The sequence below is a fragment of the Mobula hypostoma genome, chromosome 7 (assembly GCF_963921235.1).
Source record: "Mobula hypostoma chromosome 7, sMobHyp1.1, whole genome shotgun sequence".
Lineage (NCBI taxonomy): Eukaryota > Metazoa > Chordata > Chondrichthyes > Myliobatiformes > Myliobatidae > Mobula > Mobula hypostoma.
This window is the reverse complement of record NC_086103.1, coordinates 129,185,101-129,201,704: the sequence shown is the minus strand read 5'-3', so window position 1 is coordinate 129,201,704 and position 16,604 is coordinate 129,185,101. Positions and strand designations below refer to the sequence as shown.

The following is a 16,604-nucleotide window of genomic DNA, read 5'->3' as shown; positions in this document are numbered from 1 at the left end:
AAGGGATTTGAAAGTTGGAGGGGGAGGGGGAGATCCAAAATGATAGGAGAAGACAGGAGGGGGAGAGATGGAGCCAAGAGCTGGACAGGTGATAGGCAAAAGGGGATACGAGAGGATCATGGGACAGGAGGTCCGGGAAGAAAGACAAGGAGTGGGGGACCCAGAGGATAGGCAAGAGGTATATTCAGAGGGACAGAGGGATAAAAAGGAGAGTGAGAGAAAGAATGTGTGCATAAAATTAAGTAACAGATGGGGTACAAGGGGGAGGTGGGGCCTTAGCGGAAGTTAGAGAAGTCGATGTTCATGCCATCAGGTTGGAGGCTACCCAGACGGAATATAAGGTGTTGTTCCTCCAACCTGAGTGTGGCTTGATCTTTACAGTAGAGGAGGCCGTGGATAGACATGTCAGAATGGGAATGGGATGTGGAATTAAAATGTGTGGCCACTGGGAGATCCTGCTTTCTCTGGTGGACAGAGCGTAGATGTTCAGCAAGGCGGTCTCCCAGTCTGCGTCGGGTCTCGCCAATATATAAAAGGCCACATCGGGCGCATCGGACGCAGTATATCACCCCAGTCGACTCACAGGTGAAGTGTTGCCTCACCTGGAAGGACCTCTTAGACTTAACTTGGTTGAATTTATTATTTCCAGCTGCCACCTGAGATTACAAACACACATTGCCAGAATTGTGACAGGTAAAACAATGTAGTTCCTGGAACCTATAGCTCAGAGTTCCACCAGTATGGTTTCCATCCACTGCCTCCATTTGCTTACACCATCTACAAAGAGATGAATTGCTGTTTACAAGTTTCAACAGTCTCCCCTGGGCAAAACCAACTTGAGTCACTAACCCTATGGTAGATATTCCTTTTTGATCTCTCCACCCCACTTTCTTCTCTACATGTTTTTTTAAAAAAGTCTGTGTTCAAAAATTTTCAAGTTCTGAAGAAAACTGAACAACCTGAAATAGTAGCACTGTTTTTTTTCTCCACAGATGCTGACTGCTATCCTTGGTATTTCTAGCATCTTCTGTTTTTATTTCAGATTTCCAGAACCTGCAGGTTTTTTTCTGCTTGTCTCTCTCCAAAGATGTTGGCTGACCTGTTTAATATCTCCATTTTCTGAGTTAAGCGGAAATCATGCCAGTGGTTGCTGGATTTTACTTCCTGGATCAACTTTGGTGGACGCAAATGAGGATTTTGCCTGAGGAGTTGGAGGAACAGCCCAAACAGGCAACACCTCGTTGTTGTGAGGGTGTAGGGAAAAACACTTTTGGAAAACATTAGAAATGCAGCAAAACTCTGATAATCTGTTGTCCAATCATTCAGAAATCCCAATGGTTTGGTAACTGGCTCACCAGGTGATTTTTGTAATTTTCACTTACGTGGGAGGGTTCATTTGCTCCCTCCCACTGAGACCTAATCCTGTGCTCCCTTGCCCGTATGGGACCCCAGTTCCCATGCATCCTGACCACCTATTGTGCTCCCTTTGAACTTACCTGGTTCTGCTGGCAGTATTCCTTTTTATCTTGTCTGGTTCCATTTCCTCTGCTCCCTTTAAACTTACTGAGTTCAAAGTGAATAAAACTGTATTAGAAAATTTGCTAATCTGGCACCGCTTGCCCTAATCATGCGGGGTTGTTGTTAAGTGCCATCGAGCCGTCGTCGACTCATGGCGACCCTATGGATAGCTGCCATAAATGAGTTTCGATCTTCACAAAGGCAGTTCATTGTTGATAACATTGCATTCATAGCTGTCCTTGTTGTGTACATTCATCTGATTGGTGGCCTTCCTCTTGAGCATTGTCCTTTTACCTTGCAGAGCATGATGTCCTTTTCCAGAGAGCTGTTTCTTCACATGATGTGCCCAACAGGCGGAGACTTGTCATTGAGCCTCCAGAGAGAGACTTGGTTTGGTCTCATAGAGAACTGATTTGTTTGTTCTGTGAGAGGTCCACAAGGTGTATAGTATTTTTCTCCAGCACCACAGTTTAAAGGTTTCCTATCCTTCTTCTTTACTGTCCAGCTTTTGCATCCATATAATGTCGCAGAGAACACCATCACCTGCACCAGTCGAATCTTAGTATGTAGAGCGAGATTCCTGTTCTGGAGCATCTTCTCTAAATCCTTCATGTGCGGGAATCATAGACTCTGTTTAGATGCAGTGGCTGCATTTTGCAACCAGGCGGCACTGCGGGGAGATACAGCCTGCTTGAGTTCCTCCAGCATTTTGTGTGTGTTGCTCGGATTTCTCATGTTTGGGTACATTTCCAGGTACAGCCGCCGGGTGGCGCTGCGGCGGGTGCAGTTGCGGGGTGTGGCCACGGGCGGCGCTGCGGCGGGCTGCGCGCGGAGCCGTGGAGACGAGCCGGCGGGCTGGAGCGAGCGCCGGAGCCGGGAATGGAGAAAGCGCAGCGTTGGGGATCGAATTGAGAGGCAGGGCCGGGCGACAGTGGGAGCGAACGAGTGCCGGCGGCAGTGGCATCAACGAGTGGACCGTTGGGAGGGCCGCCGGTAGCCAGCACAGGGGATGAGTGCGGAGCCGTGAGGTGAGTGTTCGCCGGTTACGTGACAGAGACTGGTCGGTGCTTCGGCTGAGAGGGACCGTGGGCGCTCGCTCCCCGTCTGCCTGGCCCGGCATTCGGCTTCCGCCAGCCCCTGCGTCGCGCCCTGGCTCTGGGTTGACAGGCCTTGGCTGTCATCGGGAGCTCGGACGCAGACACAACAGAGCGGCGCCTCCCCCGTGGGATCTCCCGGGGGCGGGGGGGGGGGGCGCAAGCCTGAGCTCGGGTCCCGCCATCCGCAGCCTTCACACCGGCCAGAGGACCGCCGTTGCTAAGCTGTGCAGAGGAGCCTGGCTGCTGGCGCCGAGGTCCCGCCTCCCGCCTGCGTCTGGCTGCTCGGGCGGAATCTGTGAGGTGGCGAGACAGCCGGGTAAGGGGCGGGGATCTCAGGTCACAGCCCGGCCTGAAGCGGCGCCGACTGCACCTTCCCGCTCGATCACATCCATCAACCCGGCCACAAACTTTCTCCCGAGTTTCTCTTCCATCACCTAGTAATTTTACCTTCTCGCCAATGTAAATCTCCTTCATTAAGGTGAGAATAATGTATACATTTGTGAAGCGCTTTTATTGATGCCACGGCTGGAGAAATGCCTTCAATTCTGGTCACATCACTTTAAGGAGGTGGGTGCAGAAGAAATTTCCGAGGACTGTACCAGCAGCAATTGGTTTCATTTCTAACACTGGAGCCGAGAAGCTGTGGCGTTTGTTCCTGGGACAGAGAGATTAGATTGACGGGTGATTTTGTGTATGGTCCTGGTCACCACATTGCAGGAGAGACGTGATTGTACTGGAGACAGCGCAGAGGAAATTATAGAAGATTTGCTAAAATTGCAACTCTGGGGTAAGATTGGATGTTCGGTGTGTTCATTTTGAAACAGAGGAAGCTCAGAGACGACATAATTAAGATGTATAAAATTACGAGGGGCTGAATTGCTGTAAATGGGAAACATCGTTTCCCTTAGCAAAGGGGTCAGAAACAAGAAGCATTAATTTTGATTGAGGGATTAGCAGTGAGATAGAGCACATTTTTCATCCCGATATTGGGAGGAGACCTGTACTTGATGTCTGAAGGACAATGAAAGCATTAATCCTCACTTTTTAATCTTTGGATGTGTTGGTGAAAAGCCATAAATTGTAGCGGTGTAAACGTGGTGCTACAAAGTTGGTTTGGATGAACCTAGGCTCTAATTGTAGGAGACTGCAATAGACACTATGGCCTACTGTGGTGTTAATATTCTATGATAGAATTTCAGAGTGGGTTTAGGTTGTGAAGCAGAAAGAAGACGACGCTATTAAGTTCAAAGGGAAAACATTCTAAGTGAGTGAAAGGTAACGGGATGGAAGGAAACATATGGAGAATAGATATAATGTAGAATTCACTATGTTTTCACTGCTCCTGCAGACTCAGTTAAGTCTTTCTAAAGGGAATTAGAGAAGCCTTTGAAAGGAAGCTATTTGCAGGCCCAGTGGCAAATAGTGGGGAAATGGATCAAAGTGGGTGGCTGCTCAAAGAACCAGTGCAGGCTTGAAGACTTGAACCCTCATGTGCCAAAACAATTCTGAGATAATTTTAATTCCATTGTAAGTGTGATTTCTTGTTAATTAGTGAATCTCATCTGGCATCTTTTGGCATAAGAGTTCTACTCTTTAGTGCAAGCCCCAACGTATCCAAATCTTGCTGCATGCAAGCACAAATTATTTCATAATCTGATGAGTTGCGAATGGAACTGAGCAATTCACATTTATATGCCAAAGTACCTACTTGTTATTTTATGGAAGTAGGAATCAGAATCAGGTTTATTATCACTGGCATGTGACATGAAATTTGTTAACTTAGCAGCAGCAGTTCAATTGAATACATAATCTAGCGAGAGAGAGAAAAAAGTAAAATAAAACATAATAATATATGAATTACATATATTGAATAGATTAAAAAATGTGCAAAAAGAGATGTATATTAATGTGTATATTAAAAAAAAGTGAGGTAGTGTCCAAAGCTTCAATGTCCATTTAGGAACCGGATGGCAGAGGGGAAGAAGCTGTTCCTGAATCGCTGAGTGTGTGCCTTCAGGCTTCTGTACCTCATACCTGATGATAACAATGAGAAAAGGGCATGCCCTGGGTGCTGGAGGTCCTATATAATGCGCTGTCTTTTTGAGACACCACTCCCTAAAGATGTCCTGGATGCTTTGTAGGCTAGTACCCAAGATGGAGCTGACTAGATGTACAACCTTCTGCAGCTTCTTTCAGTCCTGTGCAGTAGGACTGATATACTTGTGGGCTGATATACTTGTGTATTCATTTCCCCCATTGACCAGCTTTGTTTCTTATTTTGACAAATATTACCTCAATGTTATCTCACTCAGCCTCTGGAATTCAGCTTTTTTTGTGAGGCTGCATTGGGTCTGATTAGTTTTGTCTGAACCCAAACCAAGGTTATTGGTGAGTGGATGCTGCTTGACAGCTCTTGGTGACAACTTCCATAAATCTCCCAATGATTGAGTGGGCTGATTGGATGGCAACTGGCCAGATATTTGTAGACATGACGTACTTGGGTAATTTATCATATTGTCAGGTAGATGCTGTTGTATCGGTACAGTTTGACTACAGGGTTGGTGAATTCTGCATTATACCATAGATTGAGCAGAATTGACTAAAAATGGGATTCATTGACAATGCTGACAACCAGTATTGACCCCCAAGTGTCCTATCATTTGCATCTTTGTGGAGCTGTCTTCTCTTCCTCTTAGTAACTGTTGAATTTAATGCTTGTGGCTGGGGTGTCAAGGTTTGTTCTGAATGGGCATATAGGAGGGAGATTGAACATTTCAGGAGGCGGAAACGGAAACCAGAGGTCAATGAGCCAGTCCACATTAGAGACTCAGAGGTGGAGAAGATCAGCTTTTTTAAACTCGTAGTGTTATTATTTTGGAGGACCTGTTCTGGACCCTACTTCCTTTGGAATTTGCAGAGGTTTGGCATGACATCTAAAACTTTGACAAGCTTCTGTAGATGTGTAGTGGAGAATACACAGCCTGGTATAGAAACATCAGTGCCATTGAATGGATACAGCCTAGTTCATCATGGGTAAAGCCCTCCCAACCATTGAGCACATCTACATGAAACATTGTCACAGGAAAGCAGCATCCATCATCTGGGACCCCCATCATCCAGAGCATGCTCTCTTCTTGCAGGTGCCATCACGAAGAAGGTGCAGGAGACTCAGGACTCATACGACCAAGTTCAGGAACAGTTATTACCCCTCAACCAACAGAGAGGATAACTTCACCCACCCCGTCACTGAACTGTTCCGACAACCTATGGACTTATTTTCAAGGGCTCTTCATCTCATTTTCTAGATAGTTATAGTTTATTTATTATTGTTATTATTTCTTTCATTTTGTATTTGCGCAGTTTGTTGTCTTTTCACACTGAGTGGATACCCAAGTTGTTGTTGTCTTTCATTCCGTCTATTATGGTTATTATTCTATAGATTTATTGAGTATGCCCACAAAAATGTATCTCAGTATTGTATATGGTAATATACGTGTACTTTGATAATAAGTTTACTCTGAATGTTGTTATACTGAAGGATGTACACTCAGTGGCCAGTTTATAAGGTATGGTCACCCTGTTTCTATTGATGTAGCCACTGAGTGTATGTTCATGGTCTTCTGCCCTTCCACTTCAAGGTCTGGTATGTTGTGCATTCAGGGATGCTCTTCTGCACACCGCTGTTGTAACACATGGTTATTTGAGTTCCTGTCATCTTCCTGTCAGCTTGAACCTGTCTGGCCATTCTCTTGTGTTTTCTCTCATTAACAAGACATTCTGCCCATAGAACTGCCATTCACTGGATTTTTGTTTTTGCTTTTCACACTATTCTGTGTGAACTCTGGACTATTCTGTATAAAAATCCCAGGAGGTCAGCAGTTTCTGAGATATTCAAACCACCTTGTCTGGCACCATCAATCATTCCATGGCCAAGGTTACTTAAATCACATCTCTTAACCTTACTGATGTTTGGTCTGAACAACAACTGAATCTCTTGACCATATCTGATGCTTTTATGCATTGAGTGTCAGACACATAATTGGCTGATTAGTTATTTGTATTAATGTGAGCAGGTGTACCTTATAAAGTAGCCACTGAGTTTATTATTCTATTGGGTTACAGATCGCATGGAGTAAAAGCCTGCTGTTGGTTTATGAGTAATAGTCTTACAGCATGAAAACAGGTCCTTCGGTCCAACTTGCCCAGCAAGCTAATCTCATTCGCCTACGTTTGGCCCATGGTCCTCTAGAGCAGTGGTCCCCAACCTTTGGGCCACGGACCGATACCAGGCCGCGAAGCATGCAGCGGTGACCAGAACGCACCCAGCACACCTTTAAGAAAAAAGCCGAAATAATCAAGCTAATTAATTAGGTAAACACTAGGAAATCTGCAGATGCTGGAAATTCAAGCAACACACACAAAAAATGCTGGTGAATGCAGCAGGCCAGGCAACATCTATAGGAAGAGGTTCAGTCGACATTACGGGTCGAGACCCTTTGTCCTGATGCAATCAGCAATCGCCTCTGATCTGGGCCAACATTTACGTGCCGGGCGGCACCTAATTAATTAGCTTGTTTATTTTGGCTTTTTTCTTAAAGATGTGCTGGGTGTGTCCTGGCTACCGCTGCACCCCTGCATGCTTCGTGGCCTGGAGGTTGGGGACCACTGCTCTAGACCTCTCCTATCCATGTACTTAGCTAGATGACTTTTAAACTTTGCTAATGTGCACCTCTCAACCACTCTAGCAATTCATTTCAAATACGCAACACTCTTTATTGTGAAGAAGTTGCCCCTGATGCCCAAATCTCTACACAATATTCCAAGTGAGGCCTCACCAGTACCTTATATAACTGAAACGGAACTTCACAATTTCTAAACACAGTATCTTAAGGCCAGTGTGCCAAATGCCTTCTTCACCACCCTGTCTACCTAAGACACTGCTTTCAGTAAACTGTGCTCTTGCACTCCTAGATCCCTCTGTTCCTAAATACTAACTAGGAAGTGCAATACCTCACATTTATCTGGGCTGAAAGTCATTTGCCAATCCTTAACCTACTTCCACAGCTGATCAAGATTCCCCTGTAATTTTTATACCCTTCTGTACTCTGTATAAAACCTACTTTAGTATCATCCACAAACTTACTAAGCATGGAATGTATATTCACATACCTAATCCAAGAGATTTACAGACGCAAAGCTGCACGTGACCCTCCCAAATGTGACCCTGTCACTCCTAATGTTGGTAAATCCTATCCCTCAAAGTCCCCTTCAGCAATTTATCCACCACTGATATCAGACTCACCAGCACTTTAAGGCCTCCAGGACCTCCTCCTTGCTCATCCATAAGTGGTGGTTCAAGACATGCCCACTCATTACCCTCATTTACTTTGCTTCCATTTTCTTCACAGTAAAAAGAGAGCAGAAATATTCATTAAAACACTCTCCCATTTCATTGGGTTCCTCATACAGCTATGTGAACCTACTCTTTCCTTAGCCAGCTTTTTGCTCCTAATATACCTATACAATCTCTTGGGATTTTGCCTCATCTTACCTGCCAGATCCTTTTTGTATCCATTTTACTCTCCTGACTTCTCGCAAATGTATTCCTCCTCTACTTGTAGTCATCAAGAGATACTAGTTTCTAATTGCTTATGTGTAGTGTATGCTTCCCTCTTTTTGTTTCCTAACCAGTGCCACAACATCTTTTGTCAACCAATGTTCCTGAAACCTGTCAACTGTGCCCTTCACCCTAATGGGAATATACCAACTCTGGACTCTTGATGTCACAGTTTAAAAACCTCCCATTTCACAAATGCATCTTTTCCTGCTAACAATCTCAATCAATCAATCTGTGATTGATCATGGATGCCATTTTTCAGCTGCTTGATATTATGTGAACTTATGCCACTTTGTGATGGAGGATATCCCCAGTAAGAAGATAGAGCTTTGTCTCCATGTTAACTATCACTCCTGCTGTTCACTGTTATGGTCCGAGACTACTTCACCTGAAGGAATGCAGTGCTTTAAGAAGGTCACGTGCTATCACATTCTCAAAGGCAATTGGGAATAGGCGCAAAGGCTCATCTCAATGATGCAGTCAATGTGATTTCACTGAATGTGATCGTCTACTTCTTGATGACGTGCAAGATGTGATTCTAATTAGTGGATCTCCATGGGTCCGATCTTTGTGCAGGCAAAGGAATGCCATGTCATCACTCCAGTCCTCTTCTTAGTCTTTCTTATGGCAATGTTGCACCTTGCATTCCACAGTCTTCCCTTTGAGATAGAGTTAAACTTCAAAACTAAAAGGAATCTGTAGAACCTCAATGACTTGCAGTTCTGAACCAAGGTCACTATAACCTTGATCATTGAGTTGCTTACAGTTGATGCCAGTTTACTTGCTCATTCAGATAATGAGTTCTGGATCTTTGACTTTTTTATTGAAACAAATATGAAAATGGGTCTTGTACCAACCATCTGCAAAACAAATGTACTGAGTTCCTTCAGCATTTTGTTTGTGTTACTTCAGGTTTCCAGTGTTTGGTGTCTCTTGTGTCCCTAAAAGAGTAATTGGTTCCATTATCATGAGGCCAGCACTTAATGAAGATGGTCATCGGTTATCAAATTAACTATTGTTGGTAGAGTGCCGGTGCAATCTTTGGCCTTCTGAAGAAGAGTGCTCAGAGATCAAGATACAAACTCAAGCCCAGGGTCCACCAATCAGCATTTCTCCCTCTTGTATACCAAACATAGGCTACCAATATCAGGTGCCTCAAGACTACCAATATTACCTGCAAAAGATCCACCAAATCCAGTGATAGGATTATTATCCCAAAATTAGTGTCCCCTCCTAAGCCAGTCTCCCCAATATCAAGCCATGTTTTTGTTTTTCCAGCTCTGAAGGGTAAGCCACACCATTCACATGCTTGCCAGAGATTCCCAAGACAGGTAGTCAACATTGAGCTCTATTAGGGCAAGAAGGACAGTGCAAATGCTACAAAGATGCTGTCAAAGCCTTGAAAAGATTAAGCGTCCTTAAAGATTCTCGGGAATTTCTGGCCTGCAACCAAATCAAAAATGGGAAAAATCAACCAGGATGACAGTGAGAATCTCTTTGTTGGGAGCATGCAGAAGCTTACTTGTCCCATTAAACACCTGCAGTAGAGCCTGTGGTTTTCAGTGGGTCTCATCAGCTGCTTCAGAACTAATGTGCAGAGGCAAGAAATCCTCATCTCTAAAGAGCATGTTTATGAAGAAATGTTTTTTTTTGAAGGAAAATCTCTGCTACCCAATTAAACTCCTTTGATTCAAATTTTGTTTTAAAAAAAATTTTATTTTTCACCATTTTAAAATAAGGTCAGGAAAAGTCTGTATGCAAGGATGTAGTGACGTGCATCAGCTTGAAGTAATTGGATCATCCACACAACCTGTGTAAGGTTGTTATAGCCAGCGGGGGTGGGGGTAGTGGTAATGGGGATAAGCTCCCAGTACTAGTAAATGCTCCCAATGACGTGCATCTCAAATAGCTTCTGACAACCGAATCGAGCTTCTGGCCTTCACATGTGGCTTAGCTACTAAGCCCACAGAACTTTCTATTGACAGGAGAAGGGGCAAAAGCGGGTTACTGGTGCCTTAAGACCAATCACTTCGTGCAGATGCGGCTCATCGGCCATGGTTGGCAGCTCATCTAGAAGGAAAACTCTCAAAATTCTCCTGCCTTGTGGCTATACCCACTCATGGGGAAACTTTGAGAGTAATCCCTGAGGAAAAATCTGGAGCACATGTCCCTAAGGCAGTTCTTTGTTGAGTTCAATGTTACTTGCAACTCCTGAGGCTCCACTGAGGTCAAACTGTCTCAGTCTCTGCTGTTCCTTTGGATTCATCAGCTGCATGGAGAGGGGAGCCTACTTCATGGGCAAAAGCCTGCTCTCCAGACTGCATTGCCGTGGCTTGCCTACTGGCTCGTGTATCATGTAGACAGCTGGGTTGCAACATTCATGGTCGACCCCAAATGATGGAGGGCCTAACTCAACCTGCTCACCTCTGCAAAGTGAAAGACTGATGGTTCTTAAGACATCTCTGATAATCTCTAGGATTCTGTATTTTATTTAATTTAAACTAAGCACCAAATTAATACAATAAGGTAGTCATGCCTTTATTAATTTTAGTTTCCAAACCTTAGTCTTAAAATTGGTGTGATAGGCAAATTGATGGGGGTCCAGGGTAGAGGGCAGACAGGATTTCAGATGTGATAGAACCAATCTCTCAAAGCGATTTGCAATGATGGGGGTGAGTGCAACTGGATGGAAGTCACTCAGGCCCGTGGCAGTAGAATGCTTCGGCACTGGCATGATGGTGGCGATCTTGAAGCTTGTGGGGAGAACTGCCTGGGCCAGGGACAGATTAAAAATGTCCATGAAGACCCCGGCCAACTGCCCTGCACAGGCTCTGAGCACACAGCCAGCTATTCCATCCGGACCAGCTGCCTTCTGTACATTCACCCTGCTCAGGGTGGCACAAACATCGGAGGTGGAAAGTGAAGGAGGCAGTTCATCAGGTGGGAGATCCGCTTTGAGGGTGACCTCCTTGTTCTCTCGGTCAAAACAAGCGTAGAAGTAATTGAGCTCATCAAGGAGGGAAACAGAGCTGGAAGGGGGCACAGTACTAGATGGTTTGAAGTCTGTAATGACCTGTATGCCATGCCACATGCACCGGGGGTCCTCGATTCTCTGTTTGTATATGTGTCTAGCCTGAGAGATTCCCCTCCTCAGGTTGGCCCTGGCTGAGCTGTAAGCCTCTCGGTCTCCAGACCTGAAGGCCGAATCTTTGGCTTTGAGCAGGAGGTGAACTTCCAAACTTCGAAAATTTGAAACTGATTACAAGATCTGGAAAGATCAGGCTCATGAACTGGCTTGAATAACTCACTCACTACAATCCATAGATTCACTTTCAACAACTCTACAACTGTTGTTCTCATTATTTATTGTTTAATTGCACAATTTGTCTTGCACATTGGTTGTTTGTCAGTCTTTGACATATAGTTTTTATAAGTTCTATTGTATTTATTTCTTGTAAATGCTTGCAAGAAAGTGAATCTCAATGTAGTATATGGTAATATATTTTGATAATAAATTTATTTTGACTTAGATTTTTGAAAAACATGGTCATTCCAACTTCCCCTAAACTTCTGTGTTCATAGTTAAAGTGCTGACATTATTGGATGTTAACATTTGAAGGGAAATTATTTTTAAAAAAATTAATCCAGGCATTAATCTTGTCAGGAATGTATGTATAACTGCACCATTTTGATTTGCTTTAGATGCAGGTCCATGTTATTTTGAAAGTTGTTTTTTCATGAAGGATACAAGTATTGGAGTAGGGAGGGGAAGTGTATTGGTGGGTTGATAGTGAGGGCAATGAAGAACAAGCCTTGTTACTTTATAGCAAAGTATTTGTATGTGCTAAAACTTGTTTTATCGCATAAGGTTGTATTTAACTTTTGAAGTATTTAGTGAAGCGTTGCTAGTTGTATGGGAGAAAGGAATCACCTGCAAAACTAAATGCTAAGGTTCATATACACGCAAACACGAGGAAATCTGCAGATGCTGGAATTTCAAGCAACGCACATAAAAGATGCTGGTGAACGCAGCAGGCCAGGCAGCATCTCTAGGAAGAGGTACAGTCGGCGTTTCGGGCCGAGACCCTTCGTCAGGACTAACTGAAAGAAGAGAATTTTACTAGCTCTTCTTTCAGTTAGTCCTGACGAAGGGTCTCGGCCCGAAATGTCGACTGTACCTCTTCCTAGAGATGCTGCCTGGCCTGCTGCGTTCACTAGCACGTTTTACGTGTGTGGCTCGTATACACGTGCAGGTTTGCCCTGTTTAGGGGTTGATTAATCATATCCATTCTGGCCAAATGTGAAGAACTAAGTGTACATTTAAGTGTAACTTTTAGCAAGTAAACATTTCTTGGAATAAATCTGTGTTTTACCTGCAAGCTTGTAAATGCACACAACATTGTGTTTTAAGAGAAAGATGCAAAAAAAAATCAGAAATCTATGTAACAACTTCATTATGTTGCACACCATAAAAGGAAATAGCCTTCCCTGAATTCAGAGGTCCTTGCAAACATCAGTAAGAGGCAGTGCAAGTTAGCAGTCTTAGAATGAGTGGTAAAACTCTTTACCCAGCCTGAACTCTTAATATCTTGCATATGCATGAAATGTCTGTTGTAATTTTTCAGTAAAAGCTAGAAACTTGTGGTTCTGCTGTCTGGCTGAGAGATGGGATAATATGGATGGTAATGATAAGTCAGTGCAGCTTGAAGAGGAGGATTAGGAGAAAGGGGATATTACAGAGCTGTGATGTACATTGGCTGGCCCTGGAACTGGATCCAATCCAGGAGACAATCTTTGACACGCACTTACCACTCCCCTAACAGCAGAGTTACATATTATAATTTGAATTCTGTCACAATTACACATTTGAAAGCGACAGTAAGGCCAATTATTTTGTTGTTGCGTTTCTGGCTTTCTTTATCACTGGATTTCGGCGCATGGTAGGTTAAGCCTCCCAAATTTTGCCAGCAAGCAGATGCATGTCTCAGATGAAATTAATTGGGTTTCAGAAGTAATCTGTTAATTTGCTGCTTCCTATTACTATTTCTTTAATTGCTATGGGTTATGGAAGGTGTAGTATGATCCAATAACATGTTTCTGTAGACTCTGTCTGCACTCATGACAGCTCAAACACCATCTATAAATTCACAGACGACACAGCTGCTGTTGGCAGAATCTTGTTAGGAGTTTGAGGAGATTTATGTCACCAAATACTAGCAAATATCTACATGTGCATCATGGAGAGGATTCTGACTGGTTGTATCATTGTCTGGTATGGAGACACCAATGCACAATGCACAGGATCAGAAAAAGCTGCAGTTGGTTATAAACTCAGCCAGTTCCATGGGCATTAGCCTCCTCAAGAAGGTGGCATCTGTCATTAAGGACTCTCACCATCCAGGACTTGCCCTCTTCTCATTACTACCATCAGAGAAAAGATACAAGAGCCTGATGTTTTAGGAACAGCTTCTTCTTTGTTATCACTTTCTGAATGGACCATGAACAGTACCTCACTTTTTATTCTCTTTTGCACTACTTAAATGTTTTTTTCCAATATATTTCTTGTTGTGGCCTATAGTAATTTTTTATATATTGCACTATACTGCTGCCACTAAACAAGATTTCATGAGCTATGATAATAAACCTGATTCTGATTCTAGATCAAAGATTGATCTAAGGAAAGAATAAAGGCTGGTAACTTCCCTTTCACCCATTGGTTTGTTGTCCTTTCTTTCCCCTGCATAATTGCATAGGTAGACCCTGCCCAACTTGGAAAGCAAGTTCGAGATCCCTCCATGCGTTTTAGCAAGGAAAGTGCTCCATCTCTGGTCTTCATGAGGGTATCCAGTGTCAGGGTGCAATTAACAGTCATCAGGACATTCCAATAAATAAGGAATTTCCTGAATTTGTGTGAGTGGCCCTCTGGAGTGTCTCAAATTATTTGAGTAGCTCAGTTGACAAAGAAGAGTTGTACATCTCTCTATTAGTCATTTATGTGTACTAGGTTGTTGAAATATCTGTGAGGCACATAAAACACTACATGTATTCAGATGGTCAGCCCTGATTAAAAAGAACATAGAACTTGCGTCTTCTGGCAGATGAGTCAATAACGGGAGTATTCTTAAGTGGGTTGAATTGAATTGAATTGACTTTATTACTTACATCCTTCATATACATGAGGAGTAAAAATCTTTATGTTATGTCTCTGTCTAAATGTGCAATTTATAATAAATAGTATGTACAACAGGACAGTCAATATAATATAGAAATACAGTTGCGTCAGCATGAATTAAGCATTATGATAGCCTGGTGGAAGAAGCTATCCCGGAGCCTGTTGGTCCTGGCTTTTATGCTGTGGTACCATTTCCCAGATGGTAGCAGCTGGAACAGTTTGTGGTTGGGGTGATGCAGGTCCCTAATGATCCTTAGGGCCCCTTTTACACACCTGTTTTTGTAAATGTCCTGAATAGTGGGAACTTCACATCTACAGATGTGCTGGGCTGTCTGCACCACTTCCTGCAGAATCCTATGATTGAGGGAAGTACAGTTCCCAAACCAGGCAGTGATGCAGCCAGTCAAGAATTGTGCCCCTATAGAAAGTTCTTAGGATTTGGGGGCCCATACCAAACTTATTCAACTGTCTGAGGTGAAAGAGGCACTGTAGTGCCTTTTTCAACGCACAGCTGGTTTGTACAGACCACGTGAGTTTTTCGGTGATGTTTATGCCGAGGAACTGAAATCTGTTCACCCTCTCAACCCCACATCCATTAATGTTGATAGGGGCTAGCCTGTCTCCATTCCTCCTGTAGTCCACAACTAGCTCCTTTGTTCTTGCGACATTGAGGGAGAGGTTGTTTTCTTGACATCACTGTGTCAGGGTGATGACTTCTTCTCTGTAGGCTGCCTTATTATTATTTGAGATCAGGCCAATCAGTGTAGTGTCGTCAGCAAATTTAATTAGCAGATTGGAAATGTGGGTGATGACCCTCTTATGGGTATACAGAGAGTAAAGGACGGGGCTTAGGACACAGCCCTGAGGGGCCCCTGTGTTGAGGGTCAAAGGGGCAGAGGTGAGGGAGCCCACTCTTACTACCTGCCGGCGATCTGACAGGAAGACCAGGATCCAGTTACACAAGGCAGGGTGAAGGCAGAGGCTTCTGAGCTTGTTGAGCCTGGAGGGAATTATGGTGTTGTATGCTGAACTGTAGTCGGAGAACAGCATTCTCACATAACCATCCTTCTTTTCCAGATGTGTAAGGGCGGTGTGTAGAGCTAAGGCTATTATGTCATCTGTCGATTGGGGTTGTCTTGGCAAATTGGGGTCCAATATGGGTGGCAGCGTACTGCAGATGTAGTCCTTGACCAGCCTCTCAAAGCATTTGCTTATTATTGAGGTGAGTCTGACAGGACACCAGTCATTCAGACATGTTACCTTGGTCTTTTTAGGTACAGGAACAATGGTGGATGTTTTGAAGCAGGAGGGCACCCTACACTGGGAGAGGGAGTGATTAAAAATGTCTGTAAACACACCTGCGAGTTGTGCCTCACACACTCTGAGTACCCGCCCTGGGATGATGTCCGGTCCCGCAGCCTTGCGGCTGTCCACTCGTTGGAAACATCTGCGTACTTCAGCCTCAGAGATGACCAAGATGCAGGTCTCTTCGGCGGCTCTCTTCACGGGCTCAGTGTTGGCAACATTGAATCGAGCATAAAAAAGATCTAGCTCATCTGGGAGAGAGACAGCGATATTGGAAACACCACTGCGTTTAGCTTTGATGTCTGCAATGGTGTGCCATAAGCTGTGTACGTTGTTGGTGGAGAATTGTGTCTGGATCTTGTCCCTGAATTGTCGTTCTGCTGCCTTGATGACTTTGCACGGATCATAGCTGCATTTCTTGAGTTCCTGTTGGTTATCGGCAAAGTACAACTTTTCATGATCTAGGCCCAGTGCTGTCTGCATGGAGTTTGCGCACTCTCCCTGTGACACAGACATTTCCTTCTGGTCCTCTGGTTTTGTTCCACACTATAGATTGGTTAATTGGCAGTTTTAAATTCTCCTATTGTTGGTAAATGGGTAGAATTTTAAGGGAGCGGATTAGATTTTGGGGAGAACAAAATTTGAATAGTATAGCAAACAACAGGAATTCTGCAGATGCTGGAAATTCAAGCAACATACATCAAAGTTGCTGGTGAACGCAGCAGGCCAAGCAGCATCTATAGGAAGAGGCGCAGTCGACGTTTCAGGCCGAGACCCTTCGTCAGGACTAACTGAAGGAAGAGTGAGTAAGGGATTTGAAAGCTGGAGGGGGAGGGGGAGATGCAAAATGATAGGAGAAGACAGGAGGGGGAGGGATAGAGCCGAGAGCTGGACA

At 44.1% G+C, this 16,604-nt stretch overlaps 1 protein-coding gene across 4 annotated transcripts in view; it reads left to right on the top strand.

The window, feature by feature from the left end:
• rev1 (REV1 DNA directed polymerase) overlaps positions 1 to 16,604 on the top strand; it is a 119,927-nt gene that overhangs the window by 8,822 nt on the left and 94,501 nt on the right. Inside the window, exon 1 of one of the 4 annotated variants that reach the window (XR_010018701.1) lies at positions 1,821 to 2,546. The exons of 1 other annotated variant lie outside the window; for it this stretch is intronic. The gene's annotated coding sequence lies outside the window, so the exon portion shown is untranslated. 2 more of the 4 variants (XM_063053983.1, XM_063053984.1) reach the window with 2 other exon arrangements.